At 39.6% G+C, this 12581-nt stretch overlaps 1 protein-coding gene and 1 pseudogene across 2 annotated transcripts in view; both read left to right on the top strand.

Moving 5' to 3' along the window:
- The window catches only part of LOC310728494 (protein NLRC3-like), a 48028-nt pseudogene extending 35915 nt beyond the window's left edge, over positions 1-12113 (top strand). Inside the window, exons 4-7 of the transcript XR_014538372.1 lie at positions 8753-8810; positions 9060-9264; positions 10013-11768; positions 11894-12113. The product of XR_014538372.1 is annotated as a protein NLRC3-like (transcript). The remainder of the gene's footprint in view (positions 1-8752; positions 8811-9059; positions 9265-10012; positions 11769-11893) is intronic.
- The window catches only part of LOC310727127 (uncharacterized protein), a 564745-nt gene that overhangs the window by 414316 nt on the left and 137848 nt on the right, over positions 1-12581 (top strand). The gene's annotated exons all lie outside the window — the stretch shown is intronic.

Genomic DNA, 12581 nt, shown 5'->3' with positions numbered 1-12581 from the left:
GAGACTGGTCAGAGACTTTATTACCGCATCACTACCAGACACACTGGACCCACTACAGTTTGCGTACCGTCAGAACCGCTCTACTGAGGACGCCATTGCTCATCTTCTCCACACCACGATGAGCCACCTGGACCAAAGAAATGGGAATTATGCAAATATGTTGTTCGTGGACTACAGTTCAGCGTTTAACACCATAATTCCCTCCACACTTACCTCTAAGTTGGAGGTCCTGGGACTCAGCCAGCCGCTGTGTCAATGGATCTCTAACTTCCTGACAGACAGACCACAAGCCGTACGGGTGGGAAAACACACCTCATCCACCCTCACCCTCACCCTCAGCACTGGCGCCCCCCAGGGTTGTGTTCTGAGCCCCATGCTTTACTCAATGTACACACATGACTGTGTGGCCACATCCAACTCCACCACCATCATCAAGTTTGCTGACGACACTGTTGTGGGGGGTCTGATCTCCAACAACGACGAGACGGCCTACCTACAGGAGGTTAAAAACCTGGAGAGATGGTGCCAGGAGAACAACCTTCTTCTGAATGTCAGCAAGACTAAGGAGTTGATCGTGGACTTCAGCACAAAGCGGGAGCGGTCATACCAACCTATAAACATCAGCAGTGGAGAGAGTGGACAGGTTCCGGTACCTTGGTGTTAACATCACACAAGATCTGTCTTGGTCCTGTCACACCAACACCCTGGTGAAGAAGGCCCGGCAGCGTCTGTACCATCTGAGACGCTTAAGGGACTTTAAACTACCCTCTCAGGTGCTTAAGACTTTCTACACTTGCACCATTGAGAGCGTCCTGACGGGTAGCATCACTTCCTGGTTCGGGAACAGCACCATGCAGGACAGACGAGCCCTCCAGAGGGTGGTGCGTTCAGCTGAATGTACCATCCACACTGAGCTCCCTAACCTGCAGGACATCTATAGCACGCGGTGCAGGACCAGAGCCAGGAAGATTATGAAGGACCTCAGCCATCCCAACAATGGACTCTTTTCTCTGTTGCGTTCAGGAAAACGCTTCCGCTCCCTGAAAGCAAACACAGAGAGAATGAGGAGGAGCTTCTTCCCGCAGGCCATCCGGTGTTTAAACCAGGAAACACCCAGGATCTAGAACTGGCCCACTCTCTCCATTATCATCATCACACTTCTCTGTACATATATTCACCTTCGCACCACGTCACTTTAAAACATATCTCACCGTTCGCACCACGACACTTTAAACTCTGGACTTGCACAGCACAGTGCGCTTTTTATTTTATTCATACCACATGGACCATATTGCACCATATTGCACATGGACACTTTACGGACCTTTACACCACACCATACCGCACACGGACACTTTATGGACAACCCACCACAAATTGCCTATTGTTTACATTTTTATTTTGTTTACATTTTTCACTACACATTGTTTACTGTTTATATGTATATTTGTTTCATACATTATCCTTTTATATATCTTTATACCTTATATTCTTTTATTTTATTTATTTATTTTATTTTATTTTAATAGTTTTTCTTATACCTTATAGTTATTTATCTGCCTCCTTTCCTTTCCCCCATCCTATTCCCTCATGCCGGACCATCGTACAAAACATTTCACTACATGTCGTACCCTGTATGTATGTGTATGTGATGAATAAAATTTTATTTGATTTTGATCTCAATTACACTCTACACCTATATTACACTCTACACCTCTATTACACTCTACACATCTATTACACTCTACATCTCTATTACACTCTACACCTCTATTACACTCTACACCTCTATTACACTCTACAAATCTATTACACTCTACACCTCTATTACACTCTACACCTCTATTACACTCTACACCTCTATTACACTCTACACCTCTATTCCACTCTACATCTCTATTACACTCTACACCTCTATTACACTCTACACCTCTATCATCTCTCTATTACACTCTACACCTCTATTACACTCAATATCTCTATTACACTCTACACCACTATTACACTCTACACCTCTATTACACTCAATATCTCTATTACACTCTACACCTCTATCATCTCTCTATTACACTCTACACCTCTATTACACTCAATATCTCTATTACACTCTACACCACTATTACACTCTACACCTCTATTACACTCGATATCTCTATTACACTCTACACCACTATTACACTCTACAATCTCTATCCTTACATCATCTGTGAACTGTAATCATGAAAATCTGAAATTAATCTCTCAATTATCTTATTTTTATTGATTGTTTTGTCAAAGGCTTAAATCAACTATTAGTTTTGTGGGAGATACAAATTGCACAATTAAAATACATTACACCCACAAAACCAGTCAAATTGAGTGTGTATGTGTGTTGATCTATAATTGTTGATCTCTCTACAGGCTGGTACGCTGCAGTATTACAGGTGAAGGTTGTGCTGCTCTGGTTTCAGCTCTGAGGTCAAACACCTCATCACACCTGAGAGAACTGAATCTGAACTACAATGAACCAGGAGAATCAGGAGTGAAGCTGCTCTCTGATCTACTGAAGGATCCACACTGTAAACTGGAGACACTACAGTGAGTTACTGAGTTACTGTTCATTTGTATGCAGGTTCTACATTTCTGTTCATGTTCTAGTGGAATGTGTGTATTTGGGGCTCTGCAGTATAAATCCTGTACTTTGGAGCTGTTAAACACTCAAACAGCTTTAAGATTCTACACTCAGAAGATCAACACTGATTTTGTGTAGAGTGTAAATACTGATTGTGATGAATGTAATAAAAATCTGATCATTTTACTCTCCTTTATTACAGTATCTGGATCTGAGTCTCACACACAGAGGATTATGAGGAGAAACTTACAAAAAACAATTTCATGACCATATTTGTTTTAAATTCAATGTAAATGTGATTTGTATAAAGGATTTTCACTCCATACAGTAGAATTGAATTAGAGTACAGATTGAGGAATGTCTTTATACTGATACAAAAGTCTAGTTTGGTTAATTGTGTGAATATTTGTGATAAAATGTTTCACTTTTGTTTGATCAGATTGTGGTCATACAAATAAAGTTCCAATTGTTCACTCAGTTTTTGTAGGTGCATTAAATTCAATTGCAAAACATTCTATTAGGGAGCTAAATTCACTCCTCACCCCATACCCAGCACACTATATGAGATACATCATAAACACTTAAAGGTAAATATTTAGCAGTTGTGAACATTTGTGTTTGTGTGTGCCTGAGTCTGTACGAGCACAAACTACTGGAAAAGTTTAAACTGGCTCTGATGGAATGAAGTCAGAACACAAAGTGCATCACATTTTGTTGTGTATGGAGCTGATTAGCTGCAGAGCAGTCAGAGGGACCATGCAGACCCTGTACACCACCCAAAGCTCCTGAACTGGACAAATGGTCAGAAACCTACAGACTCCATCTCACAACTTACAGGACTTCAAAGATCTGCTGCTCACATTTTGGATAAAAAAAAAACAGCACACCTTCACCTCCTAGATCGCTTACAAAATTATATTAGCATTCAGGGACAGGTATTAAATACATGGTGAGCTCACGAGACACAGGGGGAGACGATAAACACAGCTTAGGCAGGAGGGAGTAGGGATAGGGAGTAGAGAGTATGGGCACACTGGCGGCATCTGGTGGCGAAACACAGTAAGCACAGTCACAGGAACACTCCCAGATCCTGACATAATGTTCCTAATCTTATCAAATTTTGAATCTGTTGGGTTTCCGATGATTTCTGCTTGCGTTGTGGTCTTTTTAGTTGGGATTATGCTGTTTACTTACTGTCCTGGCTTGGATTTTAATCCCAAGGCTACTTTTTGTTGCTTGCATTCTTTGCACACAATTAATACATTTCCATCCCTCAGTGTATTGGCACTTTTATCTTCTCGTATAGCAGATGGATGATGATGATGAAGATGATTTTTATTTAAGCTTTTTAGTATTAATAGTGCAGTAAACCGCAAAATAAAGAGTCTGTCAGCGGCATGAGGGTGAATAGATGATTTCAGAAGTTTAAATTTTACCTTTTATATTTAAATTGTTTGCATATTGCATTAATGTATTGTAGCTGGTCTGAATGTATTTATTTGTTTCGAATTCTGTTTGTGTTAGTGTTTAAAAAGTTTAGTTGCTTTAATAGAAATGTTTTTTAAACAAACTTTTTGTAAAAATCTGGTGTCAGTTAGAAAGTTCGTCTTTTTTCAGTTAGCGAAACCAATGTTCATGTTTTGTTTGGGTGGGAATGTCATTGGTGTGACACCTCTGAAATTTTGCGCTGCCCATGTGAATGTATCAGCAGCCTCAGTCTATGAGTTCATGAGGCTGATGAGCATGCGCATTGAGAGCTTCTCCTTCCAAAAGTTTTCTGGTTAATACACGTTATTAAATGGTTTATTTTATTGCTAGACAGACAAATACACTGACTGATGGTAGTAATTATCTGAGATGATTCTAGAGATGGTTTAATATGTTCAAACATTAAACTGGTGTCCATCATGTGCAAATTAATTCAAGTTATTTAATACATAACAAATCATTAATTAATTTATTTATTTAAATAAGAAAATATACAGATATATTTTTTAATTTGACTATACTTGATGCTTTTGAGTAAAATCAAATTAAAAAGTACTGAATATTTTGTCCTGTTTTAATTTATGGTAAACAAACTGGTATTTAGCAATTGGTGTATGCTGCACATATACTTTTACACTGGACATTGCATTTATAGCCTAAAGTACATCAATCTGTGTGAATTCTGACTTGTGTTGGGCATGGAGCTAAAAGAGGTTCTGTAGCTGTAGAGATCCAGTGTAGACACTGACAGATGCTGCAATTCTACTGCTAGTAACAGTTTCTTTTAGTGAGCAAAGTGTATGAACTTTATTATATTTTAATGTTAACATGTTTGTAATAACAACTGGGTGAACAGCATTTAAATCTTAAATCATTTTTAAATAATATTAGATACAATACTTGTACTTTGATAATGCAATTACACTTACTCTATAATCCCGAATAAGATGTCCATCATCTTCATCAAGGTAGAGACAAAGTGCCCTGAGGAAAGCTGCTCTTTTACAGATGACATCACTTTCCTGTGTAAAATAACAATGATTGAAACTAAAAGTTGACTAATCTGTCAGTGTTTCTCAACAAGGCACTGTGGTTTAGACAAGTCAGTAATGTTACATTGCAAGAATTCCAAAATGCTATTCCAGTACACGTACAGTACTTACCTTTTAAAAGTCTCCAGATGTTTGGTTAGTTTCTTTTCAGAAACACCTCCATTCTTCAGGAATACAGGATGTCAGCTGATCTAAAACTGTGACATGAAGTTTGTCTCCAGTAGAATAGTTGTTATATGCTGGAATTCAGCATTTATCTGGGCTGACCACAGTTGATAAAATGAGCAGACGTACTGCTTCTTCACTAGCGTGGAGAAATGTTCACCAGAATTTGGGTTTTTGTCGAGAGGCTGGAGGCCCGAGATTTGCTGGAGGTGGTCGGTTCCTTATTCACTATGCAACAAGATTGTAGCGTTAACTTGTAGCTTTGCTGTTATCTGAATTTACATTTGACTACACTTAAGTTAAGCTACGTTAGCTAAAAGTAATATATCATAGCATAAAGGTAATCGCCAGAACTACTCGTTTAACACACACTTTAATAGGATATACTGCACTGTTGAACCACACATACAACGTGAAATAAAATGAAAGTTTCCTCACCAAAATCCCAATTTTTAACTGCAAGTCCACGGGTCACGAGGGAAAGAACAATTTCAGCTCAGGAACGTGCGATGGGGGAAAGAAACATCAAGAACAAGGTGCGCATGCGCAAACCAGCACGTGTGTGTCGGCATTTAGGCAATTTTTTATAGTTACTGTTAAATGAATTAAATTGCCTTGTTTTAATTACAAACAATATCATTTAGATAAAGATAAATATGTTAAGTAGACAAAAAAACACATTATAATCAATTAAAATAGCTTGATTAATTTGTTACATTTTCTAAGGGACATAATCTTTTTCAGTGTACTTGTGCAATTAATAAATAAATATTTTTTCTTAATATCTTTTGGTGTTTCTTTTATCATTAGCAACAATTATTGGATAAATATAAAAAAGATGTTTATGCTGATTTGCATTATACATATAAGGGAATAAGTCACATGGGTTAAAGATTGAATTTATGTCCTACATTTACTGTCATATCATCTCGAGTGGTTGTAAAGTTTATTGAAGGAACATGAACAAAGGTGAACATTTCAGAACATATGGAGATGAAATCACCAGCTCCGGCGCGCGCTGCACATTACTCCCGGCCCGATTCGGGTTTGACTGCGGCAGTGTCGGGAAATGATCAGCTGCTGCTCCGGGCAGGGAAACTCAGCTATCCGACCCAATACAGCAAACAGAACCGGGCCGAGGGGAAAGTCTGCTGCAGGGAAAAATCTTACTGGAACTGACAGAGTGCATTTGTGAACTGAGACACTTCCTTTTCCGGTTTGTGTGGATTATAATTGTGGACTTATTATTTAGTTTCGCACTTCTCAGACTCTCACACAAACATGTTCATTATTCTGTGTGTGTGTGTTTTTGAATATGATACAAACCATTCAATAGTGTGTGTGTGTGTGTGTGTGTGTGTGTGTGTGTGTGTGTGTGTGTCCTGACTCCACCACCTGAATTCCTGCTCTTTGGAATAAACAAGTTAAAGTGAAAGTAAAAACTCCATTTTATGAAGAAAGGCAGTGAAACATTTCCAGGAGAAAAACACAGTAAGTCTGTAAATCTAAAGCTAGAAGATGTGAATGTTATGAATCTACACTGGATGAAGAACAGTTCAGGTGATTTTTCCTGAAGTTGGATCTTCTACAGTTTACTGTAGGACTTGATTTGCTGGAAGTGAACCGTGTGATGATCCAGGATTAGATGGAACACACCCCATGTTGGAGTGAAGTAAATATGTATCCTGCAGTGTTTCTCTCTTTAAGGATCTTTATTTCAAACTCTCCTCCTTTTTCCCAAATGAAGCTCTGGAGCGTGAAAGTGTTTTATTGGGGAAAATCGCGATTTGTTTTCAGATCGTGTTCCTGCAAACAGCCGTCACTAAACACATCATGACTTTCAGGAGACAGGTTCTGATGTTCCTCGACTCGGCGGAAAATCCGCTCCATATCTCCTTTGGTGTGAAAGATGAAGGGAGAATGTAGATGGTGGATGGAAGCAGGGCAGCATGCGGGCTTGGGAATGTGCTGATATCGGGCACAAGCGGCTCGCGGCTCCGCATAGGAGACAGGAGGAGGCGGCGCTAATGGCGGCTCTGAGCCGGATGGTAGTGTGAGAGCAGCGGGGAATCAGGAGGAGGACACCGGGCGCGCTGAGGGGAAGGAGGCTACATTTCTTTCCTGAGGACGGAAACATTCAAAGCTCTGTTTCAACACTGCAGAAAAATGTGGAGAAGTGAAAAGAAGCGCTTTGGCTGAAGGAAGAACATTACAGCCATAAACACAAAGGAAAGAAACGAGATTAAGGAGCAGGTTGGAGTTTAGGAATCAGTTCTGCATTACAGTGAACACAGTCTCCATGTTCAGGGTGCAGAGTGGGGGGGGGTGGTGCAGAGTGGGGGGGTGGTGCAGAGTGGGGGGGTGGTGCAGAGTGGGGGGGTGGTGCAGAGTGGAGCGCATGCGCATTACGTGTTAGTGATAAACTGCAGTTTGAGTGTTTGGGGTATAAAAGGACTTCTGTTTATTTTTTATCAATATATTAATGATTCTTTATGGATTTCTGATTGTATGCAGGTTTTTACATTGTTAATGTGAGGCCTTGTCTTTTCCCCCCTTTTCAGGTTGAAATAGTTTTACATATTTTTTAAATCTTGTTCATAATATAATGATTATTATTATGAATATTATTATTATTATTATTATTATTATTATTATTATTATTATTATTATTATAAGAATTACTATTATTATTATTATTATTAATAATTACTAAATTGTTTAACCTAGTTCTCTCTCTCTCTGTAGGTGTACAGGTTCCTCTGTAGCAGTAGAAATGTCCTCCAGAATGAGTGAGTCTGTGAAACAGGACATAAAGAAAGATGAGAGGTGAGTGAAGGTTGTGACTGTGAAAAATAGAAATGTTCTCACATTCACCAACACTAAACAGATCAGACTCTGATGTGTATCTGTGAAAAGTGACGAGTGAAGAGTTGAATTCAGCAGCTTTGTCTCCAGATGTTCAAAACCAGCTGATGATTAGTGACATTAAGCTACTGAGCAACACGTCTAACCCCAAGTTGTCCCTGTAGCTGGATAAAGTATGAAGGTTAAAGAATGGGATCAGTGTTAATAAGAACATCATCAGATTTTAACTCCAGTTTCATTATTCAGTGTTGCTGCAGAACAGTAATAATGATGCAGTGGTTGTGTGTGTTTAGTCTGATTCAGGGTAAGAGATCAGACTCACCTGAACCCAGCTGTGTGTCCATGAAGAGTGAACAGTCAATGGATCAGCCAATACTCTTTAAAGACACAGACTGTACTACTGATCTGAGGTGAGGACAGTTGAATGTATGAGTGCAGTGTTTTATCACTCACACTCTCACATAATCAAACATCTCTGTAATATGTGTGTATTCACTGCTTTGTGTTTGTAGTTATGAATATGATTTATAGTCTTTATTCTACTTTTAAAAAGTGTTTTATTTGTTCACAGACTGCAGAAGAAGAAATCAAAGATCACTGAGAAGAGTCATTTAGAGGCCATATTCAAGGTGTGTGTGTGTGTGTGTGTGTGTGTGTGTGTGTGTGTGTGTGTGTGTGTGTGTGTGTGTGTGTGTGTGTGTGTGTGTGTGTGTGTGTGTGTGTGTGTGTATCTATTCCACTCTCACTGCAATGTAATTAAGTCTGTGTGAAACATAATGATTAATCAGAGAAATATGTAGATTTATCTTCAGTAATGAACACATCCTCATGTTACATTTTAGTGTTTGTGTATTTATTTCTTTTCTGTTTTAAATCAGGATCTGGAGCACAAAGTCATCAGTCTGCTACAGAATGAACTGAAGAGATATAAGAAGCTCCTGAGTCCAGATTACCCAGCATGCTCTGAGAGGGAGGTGGAGGATGAGGAGGATCAGAGCAGTGTCAGAGAGGGAGTGCTGAAGATCACACTGCACGTCCTGAAGAACATGAAGCACACAGATCTCGCTAACACACTGCAGAACAGTAAGAGCTCATGGGGTTCTAACATCACTTTATCTTCAGAGAAAGGAAACTGCTGTACATTTCAGAATCAGAATCTTATTGGCCAAGTGTGTTGACACACACAAGGAATTTGGTTCCAGCTATTTGTGACTCTCAAAAGTACAGACATAAATAAAAACCTATACCTGACAAAACAGACAAGACAGACAATGTGAGACAGTATAGACAGTGTGGGTAATAAATAGGGATACAGATCAGTAATGTACATAAAGTGTGAGAGTGCATGGTAGTGCAAATGACAGTATTGTGTGTCAGGTATGATTAGAGAGTTACTATAGAACTTTGTACAGTATACAGCAGCCATAGTGTGTGTAACATATACAGATAATGTGATGAGTGACAGTTCTGTGCAGTACTTATAGATATGAGCAGGGAATATAATTATGGTCAGTTGTTAGTGAGGGTGATTGCTTGGGGAAAGAAACTGTTCCTGTGTCTGGCAGTTTTAGTGAACAGAGTTCTGTAGCGCCTGCCAGAAGGGAGGAGCTGGAAGATGTTGTGTCCAGGGTGTAAATGGTCATTAATGATTTTTTCTGCCCGGTTTCTGGTTCTTGTATTTATTAAACACATCTCATCATAATGATGTGCTTTTATCAACACAATATAATAACACATCAGTACTGACATTCCATATGATATACAGCTATGAAAATATCAGTAGCTCACAGAGATGATCAGAGAGTTTACATTTTATTCTTCTTTTTATCAGAACTCGTCTCTGTGCACCAGCGAAAACTCAAATCCAAACTGAGAGAGAAATGTCAAAGAATTACTGAAGGAATCTCACAGCATGGAAGCTCAGCACTTCTGAATGAGATCTACACAGACCTCTACATCACAGAGGGTTGGAGTGGAGACGTCAATAATCAACATGAGGTGAGACAGATTGAGACAGTGTCCAGGAGACCAGCAACACAGGAGACACCCATCAAATGTAATGATCTCTTTAAAGACAAGTCCATCAGAAGTGTGCTGACTAAAGGAGTTGCTGGAATTGGAAAAACAGTCTCTGTGCAGAAGGTCATTCTGGACTGGGCTGAAGGAAAAGCAAATCAGGACGTCACCTTCATGTTTCCACTTCCCTTTAGAGAGCTGAATCTGATGAAGCAGAAACATCTCAGTCTGATGGATCTTCTTCATCACTTTTTCCCAGAAATAAAAGAATTACGATTAATAGACTGTGAGAGGAATAAAGTGGTGATGATCTTTGATGGTCTGGATGAGTGTCGACTTCCTCTAAATTTCCAGAACAATGAGAGATTGTGTGATGTGACAGAATCAGCCTCAGTGGATGTGCTGCTGACGAACCTCATCAAGGGGAATCTGCTTCCCTCTGCTCTCCTCTGGATCACCTCTCGACCAGGAGCAGCCAATCAGATCCCTGCTGAGTGTGTAGACCAGGTAACAGAGGTACGAGGGTTTAGTGATCCTCAGAAAGAGGAGTACTTCAGGAAGAGGATCAGTGATCAGAGCCTGGCCAATAAAATCATCACACACATGAAGTCTTCCAGAAGCCTCTACATCATGTGTCACATCCCAGTCTTCTGCTGGATCAAAGCCACTGTTCTAGAGAGAATGTTGGGAGAAGCAGAGAGTGGAGAGATCCCGAAGACTCTAACTCAAATGTTCACACACTTCCTGATCTTTCAGATCAAACACAAGAACCAAAAGTACCATCAGAAATGTGACTCTGATCCTCAGCAGACTAGAGAGAGTATCCTGGCACTGGGAAAACTGGCTTTCCAACAGCTGGAGAAAGGAAACCTGATCTTCTATTAAGAAGACCTGAGAGAGTGTGGCATTGATGTCAGAGAAGTGTCAGTGTACTCAGGAGTGTGTACTCAGATCTTCAGAGAGGAGTTTGGGCTTCACCTGGGGAAGGTGTTCAGCTTTGTACATCTGAGTGTTCAGGAGTTTCTGGCTGCTTTATATGAGTTCTTCAACAAAAATCTTAAAAAACAAAAAACATGGTTTGATCTTTTCATTAAATCAAACATGTCTGATTTCCTGAGGAGGGCAGTGGACAAGACCTTACAAAGTGAGAATGGACACCTGGACCTTTTCCTCCGCTTCCTTCTGGGTCTCTCACTGGAGTCCAATCAGACTCTTTTACGAGACCTACTGCCCCAGACAGGAAGTAGCTCTCACAGCAAACAGGAAACAGTCGAGTACATCAAGGAGAAGTTCAAAGAAAATCCATCTCCAGAGAAATCCATCAATCTGTTCCACTGTCTGAATGAACTGAATGATGATTCTCTAGTACAGGAAGTACAGCGTTACCTGAACAGCAGTAATTCCAGGTGTCTCAGTGGAGTCAGACTCTCTCCTGCTCAGTGGTCTGCTCTGGTGTTTGTGTTGCTGAACTCAGAAGAGAATCTGGATGTGTTTGATTTGAGGAAATATGACAGATCAGATGAATGTCTTCTGAGGCTGCTGCCAGTGGTCAAAGAATCCAAAAAAGCTGAGTAAGTCATTTTAAAATGATTTCATAAATGTGTTACTAATTCCATAAATGTAGTTATTATTGTAAATGAACACTAATGACACTGCACTGATTAGGATCATGATCATCATTCATTACTCCAATCAGGTCTCTGTTATCCTGTATGGAAGGAGAATGAAGGAAGTCAGGGTGGGACATATAGAGAAGCCTCTCGAGCGTTTTAAATAGTTATTGTGAATTATTATTATGACCCGTGACTGCTAAAATAATTTTATTTATTCAACATCGTCCACTTAAGCAGAGGAATAAGCAGAGCTGGAAATGAATGAATTATATTTTATTGCATTATAGTAAGTTGAGTTTTTATTTTGTGTACTTCTACTTTCTTAAATCTGTAATTTTACTTTTACTAAAGTTTGTTTTGTTTAAAGTATTTTTACATTTATTTTTAATCATATAAATTACTGAGTAAAAATATATAAATACAAATAATCTAAGGGGGGAATAATCACGGCCCTGAAACTACTGTGTGAGCATGGAGCTTCACAAACCCACTCCAAGATGCACATGAACAGACCCATCTAAAGTTTGCTGATGAACACCTGAATGATCCAGTGAAGGCTTGGGAGAATGTGATGTGGTGAGAGAAGACCAAAATTGAGCTCTTTGGCATCAACTCACCTCGTCATGTTTGGAAGCAGAGAAATGCTGAATATGACCCCAAGAACACCATCACCACCATCAAACATGGAGGAGGAAACATTCTGCTTTGGGGCTGATTCTCTGCTAAGGGTACTGGAAGACTTCACCACATGTACTGTAGAATCTTTGATGA

This window comes from Silurus aristotelis (assembly GCF_946808225.1).
Source record: "Silurus aristotelis genome assembly, chromosome: 1".
Lineage (NCBI taxonomy): Eukaryota > Metazoa > Chordata > Actinopteri > Siluriformes > Siluridae > Silurus > Silurus aristotelis.
The sequence above is the reverse complement of the archived record's forward strand: the minus strand, read 5'-3'. Positions and strand labels throughout refer to the sequence as shown.